General features: G+C 39.5%; 1 long non-coding RNA gene across 3 annotated transcripts; it reads right to left on the bottom strand.

Moving 5' to 3' along the window:
* Positions 1-1,175: 1,175 nt before the first annotated feature.
* Positions 1,176-17,344, bottom strand: LOC141557224 (uncharacterized). Of its 3 annotated transcripts, XR_012486736.1 has the most exons (4): positions 17,053-17,344; positions 14,788-14,905; positions 3,593-3,710; positions 1,176-2,563 (listed from the first exon to the last, which is right to left on the bottom strand). It is a non-coding gene; the product is annotated as an uncharacterized LOC141557224 (long non-coding RNA). The 3 variants fall into 3 exon arrangements; XR_012486735.1 differs by lacking the exon at positions 1,176-2,563 and having other exon boundaries at positions 2,723-3,710; positions 17,053-17,340; XR_012486737.1 differs by lacking the exons at positions 1,176-2,563; positions 3,593-3,710 and adding an exon at positions 10,677-12,858 and having other exon boundaries at positions 17,053-17,340.
* Between the last annotated feature and the right edge of the window lie 70 nt (positions 17,345-17,414).

Genomic DNA, 17,414 nt, shown 5'->3' with positions numbered 1-17,414 from the left:
GGGTCCAAGATTTAGGCATAAAGAACGAAATCATAAATAAATTGGAGGAACATGGGATGGTTTACCTCTTAGACTTGTGGAGGAGGAAGGAGTTTGTGTCCAAGGGAGAATTAGAGACCATTATTGATCACAAAATAGAAAATTTTGATTACACCAAATTAAAAAGTTTCTGCACAAACAAAACTAATGCAAACAAGATTAGAAGGGAAGTAACAAATTGGGAAAACATTTTTACAGTTAAAGGTTCTGATAAAGGCCTCATCTCCAAAATATACAGAGAACTGACTCAAATTTATAAGAGATGAAGCCATTCTCCAATTGATAAATGGTCAAAGGATATGAACAGACAATTTTCAGATGATGAAATTAAAACTATTTCCGCTCATATGAAAGAGTGTTCCAAATCACTATTGATCAGAGAAATGCAAATTAAGACAACTCTGAGATATCATTACACACCTGTCAGATTGGCTAAGATGACAGGAACAAATAACGATGAATGTTGGAGGGGCTGTGGGAAAACTGGGACACTGATGCATTGTTGGTGGAGTTGTGAAAGAATCCAACCATTCTGGAGAGCAATCTGGAATTATGCCCCAAAAGTTATCAAAATGTGCATACCCTTTGACCCAGCCATACTACTACTGGGCTTATATCCCAAGGAAATACTAAAGAAGGGAAAGGGACATGTATGTGCCAAAATGTTTGTGGCAGCCCTTTTCATAGTGGCTAGAAGCTGGAAGTTGAATGGATGCCCATCAATTGGAGAATGGTTGGGTAAATTATGGTATATGAATGTTATGGAATATTATTGTTCTATAAGAAATGACCAACAGGAGAAATACAGAGAGGCTTGGAGAGACTTACATCAACTGATGCTGAGTGAAACGAGCAGAACCAGAAGATCATTATGCACTTCAACAATGATACTGTACGAGGATGTATGCTGATGGAAGTGGATATCTTCAACATAGAGAGGAGCTAATCCAATTCCAATTGATTAATGATGGACAAAATCAGCTACATCCAGAAAAGGAACACTGGGAAATGAGTGTAAACTGTTATTTTTACCTTCTGAATCCAATTCTTCCTGTGCAACAAGAAATTCGGTTCTACACACATATATTGTATCTAGAATATACTGTAATATATTTAACATGTATAAGACTGCCTGCCATCTGGGGGAGGGGGTTGGGGGAGGAAGGGAAAAAATCTGAATAGAAGTAAGTGCAAGGCATAATGTTGTAAAAAATTACCCATGCATATGTACTGTCAAAAAAAAAGTTATAATTATAAAATAAAATAAAAATTAAATTAAAAAAAACCTTTTACGTCACAGGGTTTGTTGTGGGAAACATGTTTTGTAAACCTTAAGATGTTATAGAAATATTAATTATCACTTTTGGAAAGGGTTACCTCTTTGAGGTGGCTGATGGTATAGAGGATTGAGTTCTAGGTCTGACATCAGAAAGCCCTTGAGTTCAAGTCCAGCCTCAGATAACTTATTAGTGTGATTCTGGGCAAGTCACTTATGTGCCTCTTGCCTCAATAAGATAACATCTATCTTATAGGGTTGTTATGAGGCTTAAATCAGATTTTACTTGTATAAAATAGATAATTGTTTAGATGTACAATACTTGGCAAAGCTATATATAAAATACAAATATGTGTATGTAAAAATATGATATGAATATTTTAAACTGCCAGGAGTTACTGACATGACATACCTTTGAGTCAAAGGGTACTAGGGAGGAGACCCTGAAGGCAGAGCCTGGGGCCTGAGATTGCTTGGCATAAGGATAAAGAGGTTCTACTAAGGATTAGCAGCTTCTTTGGCCTGATGGAAAGAGCAGAGGAAAAGTTTCCTTCTCCAAGTTTCCAGCAGCAGGGTGAGGTGGAAAGAATTGTCAGGGCCTTTGGGTGGAATGATATTTAAATCTGAGACAAATTCCATTACTCCAGATGTTCAGAGCAAAGGACCAGCAGATCATCAAATGGTACTGATAATCTTTTTGTGGACATATAAACTTCAAAATTTTATTGACAACTTTGAAATGATTTGTACATGTTAATGGACTAACACCAAGGTGGTCCAGATAAGAGTTAGACTGTTCCCCCCACAAAAATCCTTATAAAAATGAGATTTCAGAGGCAGGTAGATGGCACTGTGGATAGAGCACGGGAATCAGGCCTCAGACATTTCATACTTACTGAGTGATTCTGGGTAAGTCACTTAACCCAAACTGCCTTGTCCAAAAGAAAAAAATGAGACCTTTAAACTCTTGACATCATCCCACAACACTTCCATCTCCATGAAGTCCATGCTCCTGTGTGCTCCTAATTTATACGCATGACATTGTATTTCCTCCTTTATTCTTCCAGAGAATAAAAAATGTTTTAAAAGAGAAAGTAAATGTAAAAGGCCCTGATTCCCCAGAGCAAAACAATAAAGTAAGCAAAAGCTCTTCTTCCTTTCTTCCAATTGCAGATGGCACAGCTCCCAGTCTGATCAATTAGTCTTCTGACTTTTTTTTCTGTTTGGCTTCCATCAGCTAAAATTTTACTGTTTAAAAAAAAATTAAAGCTTTTGAAAAATGAATACAAGGGATAATGTTATAAAAAATTACTCATACACATATACTGTCAAAAAAATTTTATAATTATAAAATAAAAAAAATTAAATAAAAAATTAAAGCTTTTTATTTACAAATCATATGCATGGGTAGTTTTTTCAATATTGATCCTTGCAAAACCTTTTGTTCCAAATTTTCTTCTCCCCTCTCCCCTATCTAGCAGGTAGTCCGATACATGTTTTAACCATTTCCTAAGAAAGTTTTACTTATATTGATCACAATAAAAAAAAGGAGCTGGAAGTAATCTAGAACTAACTATCACTGCCAAGGGAAGAAGTATGGCAGCCAAGGATAATACCTGTTTAGAATGAAAACTTTTTGGTCAAATTTTATGGAGGATGAGAATGGAGTTTGCATATACAATTTTGCATTTACAAATGACAAGGGAGCCCCGAAATTCTCTAACGCTCCTTCAAGGAGAAAGTCTCCTTGAATCCTGTGTCTGTGAGACCCACCCCCAGGAACCAAGCAAGATAAAGTGGTTTATCTTGGTGGAACTAGTTGAAGTATTCAATTCCAAGATTGAAAACACTCAAAAACAGTCCCAGTAAGTGGTCTCATCTAGGCCCGGGGGCAGTGAGAGCATTGAGCCCTTTTTTGCTTTTTCTAACTCTGAGTCTCTGATCTGAGAGATACCATCCCACACAAGATTTTTTTTTTTAAGTTTTCCAAAGTCTCAGAGAACGCTGGAATGATTTCAGAAGAGTATATGCATGTCCTAAAGAAAAATGAGCATCAAAGGTGAACAAAAAGGGCTTTTTTTTTTTTTTTTTTTTTTTTTTTTTAGGACAAAGAGAACTTAGTCCTCCCAATTCTGCATGGAAAGAGAGGGGAAATTGACATCTGAACAGGGTCTCACCAGATGTCCAAGTCAATCGCCTGTTTCTGTCTGAGTCAGATGTAGTTTACCAACTAAAAAGAGTCTGCAATGTGTTAACTAGCCCCGAAGTACTGATTACCATTTTCTGAGGTATTTTGCTGAGGAAATGATGCTCCAGCTCAGAGTACAACAGGGGGCAGTGGCGGTGAAAAATAGCCTCGTTCCAAAGCGGAGGCAGCGGGAGACAGCTACGGAATCTGGAAAAGGAAGACAAGAGGAAAGAGCCCCGTTAAGAAGAAACAAATCCAAAAGCGCACCTCCGCCTTAGAGGCCTGCAAGGACCTTCAGGCACTTGTGGATTGGTGAATGGGAGGAGATTTAGGGAAGACGGTCAAGTACAGCTTAGGGACTGAGCAGTCTCCTGGCCCCCAGCGAGATCGGGCTTCACCTCCCTCTGATTTAGCCTCCTCCCCAATGCACAGGCGACTCCTGGCAGACTTGTGATGGAAAGTGCCATTTACCAAGAGGTGGAATGTGGATCAAACCACAGCATTTTCACTTCCTGTGGTTGTTTGCTTGAATTTTTTTTCTTTCTCATTTTTTTTTTTCCTTTTTGATCTGATTTTTCTTGCAGGGCATGATGAAAATGGAAATGTATTTAGAAGAATTGCTTGCTGTGTTGGGGAGGGGAGAAGTAAGAAAGAGGGAGAAAAATTAGGAATGCAAAATTTTATAAAGGTAAATGTTGAAAACTATCTTTGCATTTATTTGAAAGAATAAATATTTTATTTATTTTTAATCAATAAATTTAAAATAAAATTATATTTTAAATATAAAATATTTTAAAATTTTAAAACATTCCACAAATGTTCAACTTGAATTTTGTTTTTAGCAGCCCCATTTCATTGTCTTTAAAGCAATAGAATTGGATTCCTCTGAAGTGCTTTTCACTTCTAAATCTGATCCCATTACTTGATCCAGAGATGAGGAAGCTATATGGCTTAGTGGTATAAGAAGAGGCATATAGGAGGTTACTGCAATAATCTTGTTTTTATGGCAGTGAGAATTTTTACTAAGGAAGATCTATTTCAGAGGTTCATTTCTTTTTTTTTATTAATTTTATAATTATAATTTTTTTTTTACAGTACATATGCATGGGTAATTTTTTTTTACAACATTATCCCTTGTACTCACTTCTGTTCAGAATTTTCCCCTCCTTCCCTCAACTCCCTCCCCTAGATGGCAGGCATTCCCATACATAAATAAGTTATAGTATATCCTAGATACAATATACATGTGCAGAACCAAATATTTTATTGTTGTTATTGCAAAAGAAGAATTGAATTCAGAAGATAAAAGTAACCTGGGAAGAAAGGCAATAGTGCAAACAGTTTACACTCATTTCCCAATGTTCCTTCTCTGGGTGTAGCTGATTCTGTCCAGCATTGATCTTGGAATTGGATTAGCTCTTCTCTATGCTGAAGATATCCACTTCCATCCGAATATATCCGAATACAGTATCATTGTTGAAGTGTATAATGATCCCCTAGTTCTGCTCGTTTCACTTAGCATCAGTTGATGTAAGTCTCTCCAAGCCTCTCTGTATTTCTCCTGTTGGTCATTTCTTACAGAACAATAATATTCCATAACATTCATATACCATAATTTACCCAACCATTCTCCAATTGATGGACATCCATTCATTTTCCAGTTTTTAGCCACTATGAAAAGGGCTGCCACAAACATTTTGGCACATACAGGTCCCTTTCCCTTCTTTAGTATTTCCTTGGGATATAAGCCCAGTAGTAGCACTGCTGGATCAAAGGGCATGCCCAGTTTGATAACTTTTGGGGCATAATTCCAGATTGCTCTCCAGAATGGTTGGATTCTTTCACAACTCCACCAACAATGCATCAGTGTCCCAGTTTTTCCACATCCCCTCCAACATTCATCGTTATTTGTTCCTGTCATCTTAGCTAATCTGACAGGTGTGTAGTGGTATCTCAGAGTTGTCTTAATTTGCATTTCTCTGATCAATAGTGATTTGGAACACTCTTTCATATGAGTGGAAATAGTTTCAATTTCATCATCTGAAAATTGTCTGTTCATATCCTTTGACCATTTATCAATTGGAGAATGGTTTGATTTCTTATAAATTAGAGTCAGTTAGTTCTCTATATATTTTGGAGATGAGGCCTTTATCAGAACCTTTAACTGTAAAAATATTTTCCCAATTTGTTACTTCCCTTCTAATCTTGTTTGCATTAGTTTTGTTTGTACAACAGCTTTTTAATTTGATGTAATCAATTTTTTCTATTTTGTGATCAATAATGATCTCTAGTTCTCCTTTGGTCACAAATTCCTTCTTCCTCCACAAGTCTGAGAGGTAAATTATCCTATGTTCCTCTAATTTATTTATGACCTCATTCTTTATGCCATGGACCCATTTTGGTCTTATCTTAATATGTGGTGTTAAGTGTGGGTCCATATCTAATTTCTGCCATACTAATTTTCAGTTTTCCCAACAGTTTTTGAAAAATAGTGAATTCTTATCCCAAAAGTTGGGATCTTTGGGATTGTCAAACACTAGATTGGTATTTTTATTCACTATCTTGTCCTGTGAACCTAACCTATTCCACTGATCAACTAGTCTATTTCTTAGCCAATACCAAATGGTTTTGGTGACTGCTGCTTTATAATATAGTTTTAGATTAGGTACAGCTAGGCCACCTTGATTTGATTTTTTTTTATTAATTCCCTTGAAATTCTCTGTTAGATTTTTATTGTGCAACAAGAAATTCGGTTTTGCACACATATATTGTATTTAGGATATACTATAACACATTTAACATGTATGGGATTGCCTGTCATCTAGGGGAGGAGGTAGAGGAAGGGAGGAGAAAATTCGGAAAAGAAGTGAGTAGAAGAGATAATGTTCTAAAAAAAAAAATTACCCATGCATATGTACTATCAAAAAAATTATAATTATAAAATTAAAGAAATTCTCTATTAGGGTTCTACTCTCCTAACTAATGCTAATAGAGCCAGGAGAACAAGCTAGACCTCCCCACTGCCAGCCTGCCCCGGCTCAGATCCAAAATCCATAAACCCCAAGCTGTAGCCATACCTGCCTGAATTCCTCTGCATGAAGGACTTTGCTCTCTCTCCGGGGTGGGGGGGAACCAAGCCTCCTCAATGCCAGGGCCCTGGGCAGTTGGCACAAGTGGGGGCACAGGCTCATCCTCAGCCTCTCCTTCTCCTAAGTCCCAAGGACATGAATTTCCCGGCTCCCTGGGGAGGAACATGGGGATGTTTCCCATGGAGTTGGGCCCAGCTGAGGTGGTTTCCTCACAGAGACCTCTGGTGATCCCACTGGGAGGGTTTCTCTGCTCCTGGCCCTGCTGAGCTTGTGCTGTTCCAGGGGGGATACCTCTCTGGGTATCAGTTTCTTTATCTCTCACATGAGGTAGTTAGACTAAATAAAGAACTCTTAACCTAGAGTTCATGAACTTGGATGGGAAAAAAATGGCATCTTTATTTTTACTAACAATTTATCATTTTCTTCAATTCTGAATGTGGGCCACAAACCACAAAAGTAGTAGTAATGTCTGTGACTTTGTCACCAAGAGAAATCACCAATATTTTCACAGCCCATTAAAATCCCTGGAGATATTTTGAAATATCTTACGTTCAGCACTACTTTCAAGTTATAATTATTAGACTCTCCAATTTATTTGTATTTGAAATATATAACCTTGTCATTTAAGGCAGCTAAATGGTATAGGAAATAAAAAGAACTGAGCTCAAATCCTATTGTAGAGATTTACTAGCTGTGTGACCCTGGGTAAGTCACTTTACTTCTACTTGCTTCAGATTCTTCATCTGTAAAATGGAGCTACCTTCCTCACAGGGTTATTTTGAAGATCAATGAGATAACATTTACAGAAAGTTACAAAAATTAACAAAACTTAAAGTTGTGTAAATATTAGCAATTATTAATGTACTCATGGAAAAGCACATGAGACAACTGTCACAAAGTTAGTTTCTGAAAAATATTTTCATAATGATATTTCAAGATAATTGGTTTCTTTTGTAATCCTGTGCAATTTTTTAGGTATTTAAAAATATTCTTCTGAGAAGGCCATAATAGGTTTCACTAGGGTGCCCAGGACACCAGTGGGAGACTAAATGGGCTCTAAAGTCCCTTCTTGTTCTAAACCTGTCCTGTGTGTGTGTGTGTGTGTGTGTGTGTGTGTGTGTGTGTGTGTGTGCCTGCAGCACGCCCTCTCCAGCCAGCCTGATCCCTACCCTGAAGCCCTTTTAGCCCCTCCAGGTGCCTCTTACAGAACCTGGCCCCTGCCAACAGAGGGCACATTCTTCCTCTCCCCCATGCCAGGTTCCAGCTATCTTGGGCCTAGGACCTTGAAGGCAGTGTCAGCCCAGGCCAGGGCAAGGGCATCTGCAAGAATGTTTGTGGCAGCTCTCTTTGTAGTGGCCAGAAACTGGAAAATGAACGGATGCCCCTCAATTGGAGAATGGCTGAATTGTGATATATGAATATTATGAAATATTATTGTTCTATAAGAAATGAGCAGCAGGATGATTTCAGCGAGGATTGGAGACACTCACATGAACTGATACTGAGTGAAATGAGCAGGACCAGGAGATCGTTGTATACTTCAACAACAATACTATGTGATGGTCAATTCTGATAGACGTGGCCCTCTTCAACAATGAGATGAACCAAATCAGTTCCAATAGAGCGGTAATGAACTGAACCAGCTACACCCAGTGAAAGAACTCAGGGAGATGACTATGAACCACTACATAGAATTCCCAATCCCTCTATTTTTGTCCACGTGCATTTTTTATTTCCTTCATGGGCTGATTGTACACTATTTCAAAGTCCGATTCTTTTTGTACAGCAAAATAACTGTTTGGACATGTATACATATATTGTATTTAACATATACTTTAACATATGTAACATGTATTGGTCAACCTGCCATCTGGGGGAGGGGATGGGGGGAAGGAGGGGAAAAATTAGAACAAAAGGTTTTGCAATTTTCAATGCTGGAAAATTAACCTATGCATATATCTTGTAAATAAAACGTATAATTAAAAAAATAAAAAAAAAAGAGGGAATGCTGAAAATTATCCATGCATATGTTTTGAAATTAAAAAGCTTTAATAAAATAAATAAATAAATAGATAAGAAACCAGGTCAGCTAGATGAAACCATGGAGAAAGCACCCACCCTGGAGTCAGGAGAAGCTGAGTTCAAATGTGACCTCAGACATTTAACACTTTCTAGTTGTATGCCTCTGGACAAGTCTCACCATCCCAATTGCGTTGCTAGAAGAAAAAAAAAGCCTTCCTTTGGCCATGTCATCCTTTCAAGCTACCCTATGCCCAACCTTCCCTTCCTAAATTCTAGAAAAAATAGTCTATACTTTCTGCCTCCACTTCTTCTCCACCATCTTTCCTTCATTCCTGTCCTTGCACCTGCTCCCGACTCTTGGGACTTCACCTTGTTCCCAGCAGCTCTCTCACCCTGGAAGATACCCTCTGCCAATGGGTGACCTCCTGTAAGGATCTCCATGTAATACATGCCCTGCAGCTCTCCCTGCTCCGCCTCCTGTTCTCCAGACTTCTCCATCATGCCCCCTTCCCTCCTGTCCCCTTGATTTTCAGTAAGGTGGAGGGCTAGAAGCAGGGAGTAGCAAACTCCTCTTCCAGAGGAAAGAAATTGAATTTCCAGCTCATTCTAGTTGCATTTGTATTCTACCTGGATTCACTGCCCCTGGACAAGATCCCAGGATGAGTTGATCACTTCTCATGTCAATATTGTGCTGCTAACTTAAGCCTTATCTCAACCTCTTCTATCCCCTGGTTGGAGGGTCTTCCTCTGCAGAGGGCAGACATGGATTTGTGTCCTTTTTCCCTCAGTGCAGATGGCTCCCAAATCTCATCCCAGGGCTGAGCGGCCGCTCACTTCTCCCAGATGTGCTGGAGACCTTCCCTTACCTGTGCCCGGCACCCTGCGTCCCCGTGCCTGACGGAAGTATGCGACTATTATGGCTGCGATCATGCTTGTGGCTCTTCTTACTGTTATTGTGGATAGGGATTGCACTGTGATTTCTATGTATAGGGAACTTCAGGGTGAGAAAGTTACTTCTATGACTGTGTAGCTTGAGACCCTCCCAGAGTACTGAGAGGACAAGCTGGGGGCACCAGAGCGCAGAGTGCCCGCCGGGAGTCCAGAGGACTCGGGTCAAAGCCAGCCTCAGACACTAGCCTGTGACTCTGGGCAAGTCACTTAATCCTGTCTGCCTCAGTTTCCTCATCTGTAAAATGAGCTAGAGAAAAAATTGGCAAAACATTCCGGTATCTTTGCCAAGAAAACTCCAACTGTGGTCACGGGAGGCAGACGGGTGACTAGAATGGCCACAAGAGCATTAAGAAATTAGTCTCACAACCAGGATATATAGTCTGTATAACAGTACAGGCACTGGAAGCAGGTCTTCTAGGGCTTCAGGCTTGTTTTCTATTCAATGCAACATAACACCTGGTTATTGCAGTGATTTATATTAACTCCGGTTACTATTCATTCATAAAGTAGCATCTCTATAGTATTTATTATATTATATTGTATATGTATTATCAGCTTTTATTCATAAAGTAGCATCTGTATAGAATTTATTATATTATATTATATATGTCTTTATTATTAGCTTTTATTCATAAAGTAGCATCTCTATAGTATTTATTATATATTATATTGCATATGTATTTATATCAGTTTTTATTAATAAAGTAGTGTCTTTAGTATTTATTATGTTACATTATATGTATTGATTATTGGCTTTTATTCATAAAGTCATATCTCTATAGAATTTATTATATTATATATATATTTCTTATTGGATTTTATTCATAAAGTAGCATTTCTATAGAATTTATTATATTATATTATGTTTGTATTTATTATTGGGTTTTATTCATAAAGTAGTATCTCTAGTGTTTATTATATTACGTTACATATGTATTTATTATTGGCTTTTATTCACCAAGCAGTATCTCTATAGTATTATGTTATATTATAACATACATGGTATATAGTATATATGATATTGTTATATAATTATATAATACACATGTGTATTTATTACATAATTATATATAATTCATACCATTGTATCATATTATTATAGATAGATGCTACATGTACTACCTTAAGTATAATATTCTAAATATATTATTACTTATCTACAATCTATATAATCTAAAACCTATCACTTATAGATTATCATTATTAACCATAATAGTATAATCCAGATATGTCCATGATATCCATGATGGTTAATCCTCACCCCCATCATTATTGCCCTTGTCTGTACAATTGGACTGATGGCTCTCCTGGGGAATGGAGGACTTCTGGGTAAGTCACTTAACCCAAACTGCCTTGTCCAAAAGAAAAAAATGAGACCTTAAACTCTTGACATCATCCCACAACACTTCCATCTCCATGAAGTCCATGCTCCTGTGTGCTCCTAATTTATACGCATGACATTCTTTTTCCCCCAAAGCAATTGGGATTAAGTGATTTGGCTAGGATCACACAGTCAGAAAGTGTTAAGTGTTTGAACTCAGGGCCTCCAGATATCAGGGCTGGTGCTCCATTGACTGCACCACCTAGCTGCCCGGGGAGTGGGACTTTTTGCTTCTCCTTGTCCTTATCCTCTTTCTCATATTGCCTGCCTTTCTTCACCATCCCTGTCTCATTACCTTTCACTGCTTGCCCCTATATTTGCTGCATTTAGAACCTGATATGCTTGGTCCAATTTCATAAATTTCACAAATTAATTAGTTTAAATATCAAAGGAAATAAAACAAGTATGGATGAAGGGGCAATAGCAGATCTTAAACTATGTTATAAATCAGCAAGCATCAAAACCATTTTGTATTCCTTAAAAAAATAGCTATAGATCAATGGAATAGGCTAAACAAGGGAAAATCAGAAGCAATGAAACTCAATAACCTAATATTTAGTAAACCAGAAAGTGCTTAAGAAAAACTCTAATGAAAATTGGAAAGCAGTCTGGAGAAATTATATTATGCCCACATTTCATACTATATTCCATGAAGAATTCTAAGTGGACATATAACTTTTATTTTTAAAATCATAAAATAAAATATTAGAAGGAAATTGTATCTTTTACAGCTATCTGTAGGTGATTTATTCTTAACAAAAAGGATATAGAAGCAATTTCAAAAAATAAAATGCGAGATTTTTACTACATAAAAGTGAAAAGTTTTTGTACAAACAAAATTAATGTATCTGACTTGACAGCTAAAATCCCTTCTTCAACAAGATGCCTTTCCTGGTCATCCTTAATCTTAATGTCTTCCTCAGAGGTTAATTTTTTTGTCTTTCTTTGTGTCCCTTTTGCTGAGCATGAATCTGGGACTTAATAATTGCTTATTAACATGACTTATCCAGGACAAGAAAGGAAATGTTTAACTTGCTTTAAAATACAACAAATATGATAAATACAGAGGAGTGGGGGGAAATCTACATGATCTTATGCATAATGAAGTAAGCAGAGCCAAGAAAATAATATATACAAAAACTACAACAATGGAAATGGAAAAAAATCAGAAAAATAATTTTTAAAAAAATGTTATAAAATTCCAAAGAATAAGCACAGTCCAAGAAAGAGATAAGGAGACACTCCCCACTCAAGTCCTACAGAAATAGGAGGTTTACAGATCCAATGCTGTGGTATTTTGCACATGTTTTTAGACTTTTTGGATGTATGGTTGAATTTTGTTGCTTTTTTTTTAAAAAATGCTATATAGAATGCCTCTCTGGGAGAAAGCAGCAGAAGGGGTGCTGGGAGAAATTTTAGAAACATAAAAATTAAAGATACCAATTTTAAAAAAATGTTAAGTGACTAAAATGACCCCTGGAACCATATTCAAAGATTTTCAGCCCATTTCCTATTCGTAGTGACACCACTTGGGGTTTTCTGGGCAAAGATAACTGGCATGGTTTGCCATTTCCTTCTCCAGCTAATTTGTAGATGAGGAAACTGAGACAAATGCTTGCCCAGAGTCACATAGCTACTAAGAATCTGAGACCAGATTTAAAGTCAGGTAGCTGAATCTTGTTTCTAAGTCATCTACATTTTTCCATTGTATTTCCTCCTTTATTCTTCCAGAGAATAAAAAATGTTTTAAAAGAGAAAGTAAATGTAAAAGGCCCTGATTTCCCAGAGCAAAACAATAAAGAAAGCAAAAGCTCTTCTTCCTTTCTTCCAATTGCAGAAGGCACAGCTCCCAGTCTGATCAATCAGTCTTCTGACTTTTTTTTCTGTTTGGCTTCCTTCAGCTAAAATTTTACTGTTTAAAAAAAAATTAAAGCTTTTGAAAAAATGAATACAGGGGATAATTTTATTAAAAAATTACTCATGCATATATACTGTCAAAAATTTTTATAATTATAAAATTTTAAAAAATAAATAAAAAATTAAAGCTTTTTATTTATAAATCATATGCTTGGGTAGTTTTTTCAATACTGATCCTTGCAAAACCTTTTCTTCCAAATTTTCTTCTCCCCTCTCCGCTATCTAGCAGGTAGTCCGATACATGTTTTTAACCATTTCCTAAGAAAGTTTTACTTATATTGTTCCCAATAAAAAAAGGAGCTGGAAGTAATGTAGAAATAACCACAATGCAATAAATACTTGCTATCACTGCCAAGGGAAGAAGTAAGGCAGCCAAGGACAATAGATGTTTAGAATGAAAACTTTTTGTTCAAATTTTATGGAGGATGAGAATAGAGCTTTTCATATACAATTTTGCATTTACAAATGACAAGGGAGCCCCAAAATTCTCTAATGCTCCTTCAAGGAGAAAGTCTCCTTGAATCCTGTGTCTGTGAGATCCACCCCAAGAAACCAAGATAAAGTGGTTTATCTTGGTGGAACTAGTTGAAGTATTCAATTCCAAGATTGAAATGTTGTTGTATAAAAAACAGTCCCAGTAAGTGGTCTCATCTAGGTCTGGGGGCAGTGAGAGCATTGAGGGAAACTTCTGTCTCAGATTTCCTTATAAAAACATCAATTTTAAACTCAATCCTTGCAGAGGACCTAAAATGCCATGCTATAGCATGTCAAGGAAACCTCTGCCTGCTGGAATGATCTTCTCTTCCAGCACTACCCTCTCTTTATCTTTCTCACCAATTTCCCTAATACATTCACTATAATTTAGTCATACATTTTAGGTGTTGCCTAAATGATACATTTTATAGATATTTCAGTTTTTATAAAATTCCTGTGTGAAATGAAGTTTTTTCTGAACCTCTGCCCAAACATATTCTTACATGTAAAACTTTTTTTTATTTTTTAATAAAACTATAGTTTTTTATTGTTATTGTTGTTTGTGCTTCATTTGTTTTTTTTTTTTTTTTTTAATAAGCTTTTTATTTTAAAAACATCTGCAGGAATCATGACAGCATTGATTGTTGGGGATTCTTGGTGACTCACCCAGGGTCACACAGCCATGAAGTGCTAAGTGTCTGAATTGTTCTCCAGAGTGACTAGATCAGATCACAGTTCCACCAACAAAGTGTTAAGTGTCCCAGTTTTCCCACACCCCCTCCAATTAAGTACTTCTTTTAAAGGTGATGATAGCTTTCAATTCTCTTATTGAAGACATCTGCTTATATAGCAGTTCTCTAAGGAATTTAAATTAAGAGTTTATTATGATTGACTTGTAATCTTTTGTTTCTGGATTAGATTTCTGTGATTTCTGTGTGACTTCCACAAACAAAGGGAGAAAAGGCCAGGTAGGGGTGGGACTCCTGCAGTTAGGAGTATTCAATCTAGTGTTTTACAGTTTTTATTTTGCACTTCCTTTTACTGATGAACGCCTTGTCAGATGGGAGATGCCCTTTCTCCAGTTTATAATAAAGCCCTTTTTTGCTTTTTCTAACTCTGAGTCTCTGATCTGAGAGATACCATCCCACACAAGATTTTTTTTTTTTTTTAAGTTTTCCAAAGTCTCAGAGAACGCTGGAATGATTTCAGAAGAGTATATGCATGTCCTAAAGAAAAATGAGCATCAAAGGTGAACAAAAAGGGCTTTTTTTTTTTTAGGACAAAGAGAACTTAGTCCTCCCAATTCTGCATGGAAAGAGAGGGGGAATTGACATCTGAACAGGGTCTCACCAGATGTCCAAGTCAATCGCCTGTTTCTGTCTGAGTCAGATGTAGTTTACCAACCAAAAAAAGTCTGCAATGTGTTAACTAGCCCCGAAGTACTGATTACCATTTTCTGAGGTATTTTGCTGAGGAAATGATGCTCCAGCTCAGAGTACAACAGGGGGCAGTGGCGGTGAAAAATAGCCTCGTTCCAAAGCGGAGGCAGCGGGAGACAGCTACGGAATCTGGAAAAGGAAGACAAGAGGAAAGAGCCCCGTTAAGAAGAAACAAATCCAAAAGCGCACCTCCGCCTTAGAGGCCTGCAAGGACCTTCAGGCACTTGTGGATTGGTGAATGGGAGGAGATTTAGGGAAGACGGTCAAGTACAGTTTAGGGACTGAGCAGTCTCCTGGCCCCCAGCGAGATCGGGCTTCACCTCCCTCTGACTTAGCCTCCTCCCCAATGCACAGGGGACTCCTGGCAGGTCCTCCCGGATGCAGGAACGAAGGACAGACAGCTCTTGAGAAGAAGCAGGACCTGCCCAATGGGGAACCACCAGAACCCGCCAGGTGGAGGCGTCATTTCTTTTCTTTCTCCTTTCCTTTCCCATAGTCTACATACCCTTGAGCTGTGAGCGCTACACTGAAAGGAATGGAAAGTTTTATCACTTAAATCTCTCCAGATACCTTTGAGTTTAAGGGCTAGGCAGAACAACTGAGGAAAACTGAGGCAGGACAACTGAGGGAAACGGAAGCTGGACAACTCAGGGAAACGGAGGAAGGACAACTCAGGGAAACGGAGGAAGGACAACTGAGGGAAAAGGAAACAGGACAACTGAGGGAAACGTAAGCAGGACAACTCAGGGAAACTGAAGTGGGACAACTCAGGGAAACGGAGGCAGGACAACTGAGGGAAACGGAAGCTGGACAACTCAGGGAAACGGAGGAAGGACAACTGAGGGAAACGGAAGCAGGACAACTGAGGGAAACTGAAGTGGGACAACTCAGGGAAACGGAGGAAGGACAACTGAGGGAAACGGAAGCAGGACAACTGAGGGAAACGGAAGCAGGACAACTGAGGGAAACTGAAGCGGGACAACTCAGGGAAACGGAGGCAGGACAACTGAGGGAAACTAAAGCAGGACAATTCAGGGAAACGGAGGCAGGACAACTGAGGGAAACGGAAGCAGGACAACTCAGGGAAACGGAAGCAGGACAACTCAGGGAAACGGAAGCAGGACAACTGAGGGAAACTGAAGCAGGGCAACTCAGGGCAACGGAGGCAGGACAACTGAGGGAAACTGAAGCAGAACAACTCAGGGAAACGGAGGCAGGACAACTCAGGGAAACTGAAGCAGGACAACTGAGGGAAACGGAAGCAGGAGAACTGAGGGAAACGGAAGCAGGAGAACTGAGGGAAACGGAAGCAGGACAACTGAGGGAAACTGAAGCAGGACAACTCAGGGAAACGGAAGCAGGAAAACTCAGGGAAACGGAAGCAGGACAACTGAGGGAAACTGAAGCAGGATAACTGAGGGAAACTGAAGCAAGACAACTGAGGGAAACGGAAGCAGGACAACTGAGGGAAACGGAAGCAGGACAACTCAGGGAAACGGAAGCAGGACAACTCAGGGAAACGGAAGCAGGACAACTGAGGGGAACTGAAGCAGGACAACTGCAGGAAACTGAAGCAGGACAATTCAGGGAAACGGAGGCAGGACAACTGAGGGAAACGGAACTGAAGCAGGACAACTGAGGGAAACTGAAGCAGAACAACTCAGGGAAACGGAGGCAGGACAACTCAGGGAAACTGAAGCAGGACAACTCAGGGAAAGTGAAGCAGGACAACTGCGGGAAACTGAAGCAGGACAACTCAGTGAAACGGAGGCAGGACAACTGAGGGAAACTGAAGCAGGACAACTCAGGGAAACGGAGGCAGGACAATTAAAGGGAACTGTGGCACAACAGTGGCACCCTTCCAGTATCACTGTCCTCTTTAAGAAGGAAGCACAAGCAGCAGCAATAACCCTCTGCCTTGGTCTTGTTCTTGGTAATTACTCCGCAGCCTCCCTAGCTCCTTGTCTACCTCTTGCTCTGAGCGGATCAGTACTGCCGAGATGGCGCAGTGCATAGAGCGCCAGCCCTCAATTCAGGAGGACCCGAGTTCAACTCTGGTGTGACCCTGGGCAAGTCACTTAACCCCAATTCCCTCAGGAGGGAAAAATGGGCTTTCTGGAAACTGACTCCCGACGCTTTCCACCTCCTGTCCATCAGTACCTCTATGCTCAGCGCCCTCCCCATTCCAAGGGAAGCTCTGGAAAGCCTGCCCGGGTTTTGCATTCGCGTCCCCTGGGCTCGAGGGGTTTGGTCACAGAACAGGTTTACGTTCATACCCTCCTTAGTCTGGCTCGGCTGGGTCCCAGGAGGAAGAATCAGAACCGGCGGATGGAAGTGCAATAGCGAACGTCGGGTTCCCACTCAGGTAAATCTCCCCCAGAGTACCGGCCTGCCGCAGCGCGAGTACGCGCCTCCCTGCGAGTCCCCGCAGAGGCCGAAGAGCTGAGAGAAGTTGCTGTTGAACATCTTTGGCCTGGGCCCGGCCAGCCTCTGGAACCCTGGCTGTAACTACAAAAGTCTCAAACAATGGCAGCGCACTTTCGGGGGCGGCACCAACAGCGGCCGTCCCAATTACTGCGCACCGCCCTCCGGTGGGTGGGGCACGCTCCTCCCCGGCCTTAAAAGGGAGGTGGAGGGG

The sequence above is a fragment of the Sminthopsis crassicaudata genome, chromosome 2 (genome assembly GCF_048593235.1).
Source record: "Sminthopsis crassicaudata isolate SCR6 chromosome 2, ASM4859323v1, whole genome shotgun sequence".
NCBI classification, from domain to species: domain Eukaryota; kingdom Metazoa; phylum Chordata; class Mammalia; order Dasyuromorphia; family Dasyuridae; genus Sminthopsis; species Sminthopsis crassicaudata.
Note: the sequence above shows the minus strand (reverse complement) of the source record. Positions and strands in the feature narration are given on the sequence as shown.